Raw genomic sequence first — 10,641 nt, 5'->3', positions numbered from 1 at the left:
TCCTCTTCATCCGGAGTCTTCTTACTGAATGACGGTTCCTTTAAATGATGTCATCCAAGATGGCGTCCCTTAGATTCCAGTTGTCTGATAGAATTCTATCAGCCAATCGGAATTAAGGTAGTAAAATTCCTATTGGCTGTTGCAATCAGCCAATAGGATTGAAATTCAATCCTATTGACTGATTGGATCAGCCAATAGGATTGAGCTCGCATTCTATTGGCTGTTTGGAACAGCCAATAGAATGCAAGTTTAATCCTATTGGCTGATTTGATCAGCCAATAGGATTGAACTTCAATCCTATTGGCTGATTGCATCAGCCAATAGGATTTTTTCTACCTTAATTCTGCATAGCCTCTAACGCAAAACTCGTAATCTGGCCGTTTGTTTGTTATTTTTTGTAATGGTATTTTTTTATTTTTTGTAATGTTAGTGTTTGCTATTTTTTGTAATGGTAGGTTTTAGTGTAAGGCAGCTTAGGTTTTATTTCACAGTTAAGTTTGTATTTATTTTAACTATTTACTATTTACTATTTACTAACTAGTCTACCTAGTTAAAATAAATACAAAATCACCTGTGAAATAAAAATAAAACCTAAGCTAGCTGCAATATAACTATTAGTTATATTGTAGCTAGCTTATGTTTTATTTCACAGGTAAGTATGTATTTAGTTTTAAATAGGTATTATTTAGTTAATAATTATAATTTTAATTTAGCTCTATTTTAATTATGTTAAAGTTACTGGGTTTTAGGGTTACAATAGGGTTAGGATTATGTTTAGGGGGTTAATAGTTCAATTTAGGTTTTTGTGATGTGGGGGGCTGGCGGTTTAGGGGTTAATAGGATTATTTAGTGGTAGTGATGTGGGAGGCCAGGGGTTTAGGGATTAATAACTTTATTACAGTGGCGGCGATGTCAGGGCGCGGCGGAATAGGGGTTAATAGATTTATTATAGAGTGGGCAATGTTGGGGTGCAGGGGAATAGGGGTTAATAACTTTAGTATAGTGGTGGCAATATAGGGGGCGGCTGATGTCTCTGGGGAAAGCGTGCATGAGCACGTCAAAACAGCGCTTGGATTGAGTGCAGTATGGAGCTCATCACAACTATATCACACGCACAAGTCGGCTGTTTGAAAACTTGTAATGGCAGCGCTATAGAGGGTTAAATAATGCAACTTTTGTTGTGTTCGTTAATTTCCCTATAGCGCGCATAACTTGTAATCTAGCTGTAGGTGAATAATGAAGGAAACATTTTGGGTTTTATGTCCCTTTAATAATGCCAGGAATGTGTCCACCAAGTAGCAATAACCCCATAGAGAAAGACTCCCCGCTTCTTATTTATGGATATCATTTTGGAGGAATTAATGACATATAGTGTAGAAGGGCCAAATTTAAAGGCACACCCTAATTGCTCTGCGTTTTCCTGTTAAATAGGACATTGTGGTACAGACCTTTATTCTCTCAGAATTATATGTTATGGGTTTACGAGAGTACAACAATAAACAAGCATTTTTAAATTCTCTAAATTCATCCCGATTACCAGAGAAAGGGGTAGAAGGGTAATATGGGGTCTCAGAGGATTTAGCGGAGAGAACGTCCTTGATAAAACTTTTCAAGGTATGATTTTCAGCTTGTACTTTGGTCAAACCTTGGGCAAAACAAATCTACTTTTGATTAATCGTAGCTATTTGAGTAGCTAGTTCATTAGGATCTATTGAATTCACTTCCTATATACTTTTTAGGCTTTAATAAACTGCAATGCCTTAACTAAGTTTCAGGACTTAGTTAGTAGTAAGGTGTCTATTATGTTAACCGAGTGATAGGTAATAGTGTTTTAATATGGTGAAAAATGTAACTATTTAGTAGATACAGCCCAATATAGTTAAATGAACTGTAGAATATTACTTAGTAGCAAAATAGTATAGGTGGAATTCAGCACTTCAATAGTAGTAAAAAACACTGGGAGATACAGTACTTGAAAAAGCCTTACTTGAAAACTAAATGAGCTGGGCGATCAGATATCTTATAGAATGAGGGATGACTCTGAATCTCCTTAGTATATAGTATAAGTTTGATAAATAAATGGTAGTTTATGCCGTTTTTATTTTTTAGAGACTTATTAGCTTTATCAGTGATGTGTGGGCAGATTGTGCGAGCAGATATACAGGCAGGATTTGTTAGTTAGATATTTGTCAGCATTAACACAAATTGTGTGAGAAGAAATACAGCTGGAGTTGAGAATACTTGTGGTGGTGATGCATATCTTGCAAAGGTTCAGATGAGATGAGATAGGAGAAGTGTCCGGGGTTGATGCGGTATATGACTTTGCCAGTTCAGAGAAGGAGGAAATGGAGTCCGATAGTAATCACGATGTCCAATCATCTGATGGTACTTGCTGTGACTGGCTGCCTGCGTAATGGTCTGGGTCAGGATGAGAGATAGATTGAGAGTTGATATATCCGGAATTGGATAGCGCAGAGTATATAAGAAAGTAGACTTGAAAAATGAATTAGAAGTAGGACTACTAACTGCTTGCATTATTCAAGCATTGCATTGGAGAGCAGGTTAACTTAAATAGAACCAGCAGACTGTGGGCGGAGGATTAGATTTAAAGGTAAAGTTGAAATATGACAGAATAATGAAAGTTTGATTTTCACTAGACTATACCTCTAAAACCCTGTTACGCTTAGTGGCATCTTTTTCTTTACCATATATAGCTATATCTTGTCCTATTAAACAAAATATACCAAAACAGATGTTCTTTGTTACAGCTTGTCCTTTCTATTGCTAATTTAAATGTTGTCACCAATAAACTATAGGGCATCTTCATCCCTCTTCCTGTTTCTAAAGAGCCATACTTTGTCTTGGATTTACCAGGGTCACAAGGAAAAAATACAATCCTAGTGGTGTGTTACCTCTTTTTCAAATAAGCTAATTGAATTCCTCTATTCAATATACAATACTTATAAGCTCTAGGCATCTCATATTTTATGACATTATATGAAAATATTTTTGCAAACAAGTAGCGGAGAGATACAAAATTGGTAAATAATTATTGCTTCAAATCTGACTTCTTTTTCCTTTAATTCATCTATACCATTGAGTGTACCTTGGCAATGCTTCTATAATGTAACATTATTTTTCTTTTACAGCCAGGTCAAGTAATTCCAAAGACTGACAACCCTTGTGAATATTGTACATGCACTGGTGACAAAGACGACATTAGTATGCTAAATAAAGTGCAATGTGCATCCATCATTTGTGAGTTGTGCTTACCGGTGAGTGCTATTGTGTTCTGCTGCCATATTAGTATCCCATAAAATTGGAAATACTTAAAGGGACTGTCTACTCCAGAGTTGTTATTGTTTAAAATGATAGATAATCCCTTTATTACCCATTTCCCATCTTTGCGTAACCAACACTATTACATTAATACATGTCTTACCTCTGTAATTGCCTTGTATCTAACCTTCGGCCAAACAAGAAGTCTACTGGATATTTACATTAAAAACTAGATACCCACAAGGGCTAAACTCAGATTATGACTTGATTCATTTTTGGCAGTAGTCTCTCTCTATCAGAAACCCATCTTCAGATATGTTAATAACCCTAATAAGGTTCTCTTAAAATTATCCCTTCTCTTGATATGTTTCAGTTAATTTCCCAACTTCCATCTTAAAATACAAACCTCATGAAGGTAACATTCCATTGATAAGTTTCAGGTTTTTTCCAACTTCCATCTTAAAAAACAATCCTTATGATGGTAATATAAATCTGTATATTGAGAAACTTGGGACCCTTTCTCTACTTTAGAAAAAAGTATTTACCTAGCAATTGAACACAGTTTATCAGTATGTATTGAGGGAGTTTATGAGTCCTAAGGTCATACAGTCAAACCAGATTGCTATGTGTACTATCTTACCTTTATGTATAAAAAATGTGAAGATAATGACCCTCAAGTCGCATTGCCATTCGCTTACGTCTTACCGGTTATGGGTTTAATACACCTTGGTTGGTATATAGTATATCCATGTAGCCCAATTACATATACTTTTGATACTATATGCCATGGCAATATGAGATAATGTATTTATTCAGATAAACATGGTGATGAGACATATCTATCTATGCAGGAGGTATAATTGAACTAGCCCCTCATGATAATACAAGTTAAACATTAAGCGCTAATCTGCTCAGCATGGAATTTAACAGAATAGTATAAAACATAATTGGATGACATTTTATAGACTAGCATACAACAGTCTAGAATGTACTTAAACGTAACTGTGATAATTATATTGATCTAGTCTTTCTCTATTCATTCCATCTGGACCTGATGGGCATGAATGCCAACGTAAATTTACAGAAGTACTGCACTGTATTGTATTTTAACCACATATAAGTGTGACATTATTATTTGCTTATTAGCAGTTCTGTCTAACCCAGGGACATTTTCTCTCCTCTTGTCCCTTCCTTTCTTTTCATACTTGTAGTATATAAATTCATTGACATGATTGCAAATATGTAACATGAGTGCAATAGTTTGTATATAAATGGTCTGTAATTGAAATGCAATATAATCCCATATGGGCTATGAAAGAGTTAAAATGTACTTGTTTGCATAAACCAATAGGAGTCTTTTTATATTTTTAAAATGTGGGGTATTTTCCTGTGCATTAACAGCTTTTGACAACGGCATGAAGCCGAAACGCATCAGCTGGGCTTGCTGACTCCTATGTTTGTTTTCACTTGGTGTGTTTCCGAACTTTTAACCATGGAATTGGAATAAAGTATTCTGCTAAGTAGCCGGTGCTCCACTCATCATTATTTATAATCTTACCTTCTGCAGACTGCCCCCTTATTTCAGTTATTTTGTCAAACTTGCATTTTAGCCAATCAGTGCTGACTTATCAAGGGTGGAACTACCATTGGTGTAGCAGGTGCAGTGGCATAAGTGCCCAAGTGCTGGGGATCCATAGAAGCCAGAATGTTCATAGGCATGTTGTCATGAATTTATTACATAATTCAATGTCAAACCTCTCCCACCTTGAGGAGGTTGTTCAACTTTAAAACAACATGTAACAATTTCACCAGTGCTTGATAAACAAGCTAGTGACTGTACCTAAAGCTTTACTGGTTCTTTGCCGACTTCTAGCTACTGGTATATTGTTGCCTAACTTGTCTGCACACCTAAAAGAGCAACTTCTGACCTTGGCTGGAAACTTTCCTTCACCATGCTGCAGCTCACGCAGCAATCTTTCTGCACTTGCTACCAGAAAAGAATATCTATGTCAGAGGCCACTGTAGTATCAACAAAGACCCTCTTCCATAGAGAACTCACAGGCCTCTGAATCAAAGCAGCATGGACTGCAGCATCTGGGAATCCCAGCATCTAAGCTTGCATCATCTTTGGGGTGAGCCGAATCTAAGGGGTGAGTGAACGCTTCGGTATAAAAGTGTACATCTTATCTAAAGGGACATCATTAAAGAGCCATACTTTGTCAGATTTACCAGGGTCACAAGGAGAAAATTAACTGTGCTGCATATTTAAAGGAACATTGTACATACAAGCATAGCTGCATATCCTACTGAAAGGCCCATTGTACACTTTCTGCAACTGAGCTGTTCAATTAAAGGGACATTTTAAACTCTCTGCAGCTGTGCTGCCTAGTTAAAGGAACATTGTACATACCAGCATAGCTGTATATCCTAATTAAATGGATGTTGTACACTATATGTAACTTTGCTACCTAACTAAAGGAACGTCTTACACTCCAGCATAAGTGCACTACTTAATTAAAGGGATATTGCACCCTTCAATACAACTGAGCTGCATATATAAAGGGGACATTATGCACTCTAATACATGTCTGGGAATGTATTCATGAGAATATTTTCTGCACAGAATCATCGTATCTACCTCCTAACCTCAGCATTTGTAATTCACAAGTATACTCACATCTACTTGAACTCCTGTTGTGACTAACTGACATACTAAGTCATTACATATCAATTCCCAAAAGGAGTATCCTACGTCCTAACCCAATCGTACTTAAAGGGAATGGATATGAAACCATTTTTTTTTCTTTCATGATTCAGATAGCACATGCAATTTATAAGCAACTTTTTAATTTACTCCTATTATCAGTTCTCTTGGTATCTTTATTTGAAAAAAGCAGGAATGTAAGCTTAGGAGCCGACCGATTTTTGTTTCATCACCTGGGTAGCACTTGCTGATTGGTGGCTACATTTAAAATTAAATTGATAATAGGAGTAAACCAGACTAGAAATTTGCTTAAAATTGCACGCTCTGTCTGAATTATTAAAGAAAAGTTTCATATCCCTTTATCAACTTTAAGTAATAAAACTCCTCTTAACAATACACAAAAACCCACTGTTAATTCACCAGATAAATTCAGTGGAGATCACTACCTATAACGTGACTTTAAGAATGCTTTAAGAATTCTTGTTTACTGTCCTTTGTCCTGAAACCAAAGACATTCACCTCTGATCGCATTAAAGTGTGTACAGACATATTCTATTTAAGAGGTGAACCCCATGCTTAGTGTCAACTCTATATGATGACCCCAATAAAAAGATCACCGCTGAAGCCACCATACATTCCCTAAAACAGTGTAGGAGACCTGTGGAGGACTACATATCAGAATTTAAATGTTGGGCATGAGTGGAAAAACATCAGCTTGAGAAACCAGTTACATTTAGGATTATCTGATGCCATAAAGGATGAGCTATCCAGAGCTTAAATCCCCACTACCTTTAATGGGTTAATAAAACTCTTCATTAACATTGATTGGAGACTAAGGAAAAGAAGAGCTGATTGTTTGTGCTTGGACCTTAACCCCAAATGAACAGTCCACTCTGCATCTACATGCCCTAAGTCACCAACCATAAGTGAGCCAATGGAGATTGGCATAGTCAAAGGGCCTTTTCCAGCTGAGAGAAGAAGCACCGCCAAAGTGCATGACCTGGCAACATGCCGTAACTTATGGGAAACCAAATGGTCTATTCTTGTCCTGCAGAACAAATACGCACAGCCACTTCTAAACCATCACCTTACTGTATTACCCCCTTATAACAACAGTTGGACCAAAGAAGAATACACGCTGACACGATTGTGGATTCAGGGACCTGCGGGTTGTTTTTTGACTCTTCTATAGTAAATGTCATCAAAATACCATACATGCTAAAAGAAACTCCTGTCTCGGTCTGAGTCATTAATAGAAACCCTTTATCAGATTTTCCAATTACACATCATACAATCCCCTTACAAATCAGTTCCCCTGTAGGGCATACTAAATTTGCTTCCTTTAATGTCATTTCATCTCCACTTTACCCTATAATCCTTGGCATTCCCTGACTCCGGTTACATCAACCTTCCATATCTTGGAATTATATTACTGTGGACTTAATCTACACATATTGCCTAAAAAACGGCTATCCTCATCCAATAATCGTCTCAATTAAAGCCTCCCTACCAACAGCTTATCAGGATTTTCTGTGACATTTATAATAAGCTGAGAATTTACCACCTCACAGACCATATGATTGCCCCATAGATGCCCTACCTGGAGTATCCATTACCTAAGGCCAAATCTACCCCCCTATCTGTGCAAGAACTCAACCATTTAAAAGAATACATTCAGAAAAATGTGAGAAAGGGGTTCATCAGAATCTCCACATTCTCAGAGCAGGATTTTTTTGTTTTGTTTGAAACAAAGACCAGAGTTTATGGCTTGTCATAGATTACCATGAATTAAATAAATGTACCCTCTCCCTCTAATTCTTCAGCTCACTGAAAGACTGAACGATGCAAAGGTATTCACAAAACTCAACCTAAAATGGGTGTATAATTGAATCCGTATCCGTGATAGGGGTTAGTAGAAGACAGCATTCAGGACACGTTATGGCCTCTATGAGTATCAGGTAATGCCATCCGGGTTGTGTACTGCACCCGCCATTTTTTATCAACATCATTTTCTGAGATTGGATGCTTTATTGGATACTTGTGTTGTGATCTATCTAGATGACATGTTATTATATTTACCAAATATTACAGAACATTGAAAACATGTTTGTTAGGTACTCTCTATATCACCTGAAGGTATCCAAATGGATCAGTCTAAAATCACAGCCATAACTGAATTGCCTATTCCAACCAATTGAAAAGCACTTAAATGATTCTCAGATTTGCAAACTTCTATTGGAGTTCAAGTCTCACACCATTAACAAGCTGCAAACTACCATTCACCTGGAATGAAGGTGCCCAAACAGCCCTTGACCAACTTGAGACTCTCTTTACTATAGCACCCATCATCAAGTTCCCAAATCTCACTTTACAGTATATCCTGGAAGTTGATGATTGGGATATGGTCTTGGTGTCATACTTTCCCAATGAAAAGTTCCAGATTAACCGCTGTTCCCAGTAGCCTTCTATTCCAGAACTCTAACATCCGCTGAACATAATTACCCTGTAGGAGAAAAAAAAAATACTTGCCTTTAAAGCAGCTTTCGAAACACGGAGGTATTTGCTACTGATTTTGATTCTAGTTTATTCCAATCACAAAAACTTGAAATACCTCAGAAAAATAAAAAACTAATAGCTAGACAGGTCAGGTGGAGTCTCCACTTTAAACATTTATATTTCATTAGTACCCACAGACCAGGAAAACAAAATGGAAAACCAGACTCACTGTCTAGAAGGGAAAAATGTAGTTGCTCTTTTAGATGTGCAGAGAACTCACAAAGGTTCAGAAGTTAGGAAATAATATATCAGTAGCTAGAAGTTGGTTTAGAACCAGTAAAGCTTTAGGTGCAATCCCTAGCTTGTTTAATCAAGCACCAGGGAAATTGTTACATGCTGTGTTTAAAGGTGAATGACCTCACAAGGTGGGAGGGGTTTGACAGAGATTCTCAGTCAATTCTCTGTCTCTCTATCCGTCTATCTAATCTATCTACACAACAGAATGTTGAGTTATCTTTGGGGTTCCCAAAAAAACTTTTCACTAGGGCCCTGTTGAGTAGATCTGCTACTGTGACTCATAAATAAGTCCATGGGAGTGAGTACAATGGTATCTATATGGCACACTTAAACTAGTACTGTATAGCTGTGTGACTGTCAAAATGAACTGAAATAAGAGGTGACCTTCAAGGGCTTAGAAACTAGCCTATGAGCCTACCTAGGTTTAGCTTTCAACAAAGACTACCAAGGGAACAAAGCAAATTTGAAGGTAAAATAAATTGGAAAGCTGTTTAAAATTGTATGACCTATCTGAATCATAAAAGATTGTCCCTGTAATGTAATTGTATACAACTTTCCTTATTATAGGGTTATAAAAAACTGACAATTGAAGGAGAATGCTGTGGTACATGTGAACAAGTGTCTTGCATTAAAACATTGGATAATGGAACAACCATTTTTCTTGAGGTAAGAAATAAAGAAAAAAATCAGCATTAGAAAACGATATCACCTTTTAAATTTCTTTAAAGAGGCATAACATATAGAAAAATAAAATGTGGTTAAACTCATAGTTAAAAACAGCTCCAGAGCTGCAATGCACTACTCATAGTAAGCTGAACACTTATGGTGAGCCAATAACAACAGGCATATGTGTAGCCACCAATCACCTCCTTGCCCCTAGTAGTGCATTGATGCTGTTGAACTTACCTAGGTTTGCTTTTCAAAAAATGATACCAAAGGTATAGGGTAGGGTTTTATTATTGCACTGTTGATTAGATATAACGCTGTATTTAATCCATGTAAAAGGGTTAAATTCAGCTCTAGCGTAGGAAGGCACTACTGGGAACTAGATGAACATATCTTGCCAGAAACTGACACTAATCACCAGCTATCTTCCAGTAGTGTTGCTTTTTAACAAATACTGCAAAGAGAATACAGTAAATATTAACATGTTAAAATATATTACAAATGCATGCTCTGTTTAAATCATGAACGTTTATTTTTTACTTTCATGACCTGTAAATACATTTTTACAAACTCATTTAAATTTCTTTATTACTAAGTTGAGAAAACAGAAGGAACAAAGAGGCACTACATAGCGTAATCTTGAAAAATTCAGATGTGAAAAAACAAAAAACTAAATTAAATTACAAGATAAACTGGCTAATTATATAATGGTAATATATTGCAAACAAATAATTAAACATGTTTTAAATAATTACTTTTTGTATTCCTTAATTGCACACATCTTAATGTTTACATCCACAATACTGGCAGTAGTATAGAATCACAGTAATACGCTATTTCTAATACATTTATTTTAATGTCCCTTAAATAAAATTGATTGTTATTTTATATGTCTCTAGCCTGGAGAAAAATGGAATTCATCTGATGATCCCTGTGTCTATTATCAATGTGATAATTTGAAGAATACATTTGATGTAATCACCATTAGCCAAATCTGCTTTAACCGTACCTGTGAACCTGTAAGTTCTTTGTCATGAATTTTGTATAACTCTTACATGTGCTGATATGGGGAGTAGAGATACCTTCCATTATTTATTTTTCCTACTCAGAGATAATGGACAAGAAGTGTAACCACTATTCCTATATTGCCAGAGCTTATGCTTTTAAATCATGTATAACCATTAATAAGTATTGAAACA

This window comes from Bombina bombina, chromosome 7, assembly GCF_027579735.1.
Source record: "Bombina bombina isolate aBomBom1 chromosome 7, aBomBom1.pri, whole genome shotgun sequence".
NCBI lineage: Eukaryota > Metazoa > Chordata > Amphibia > Anura > Bombinatoridae > Bombina > Bombina bombina.
This window is presented reverse-complemented; position numbering follows the sequence as displayed.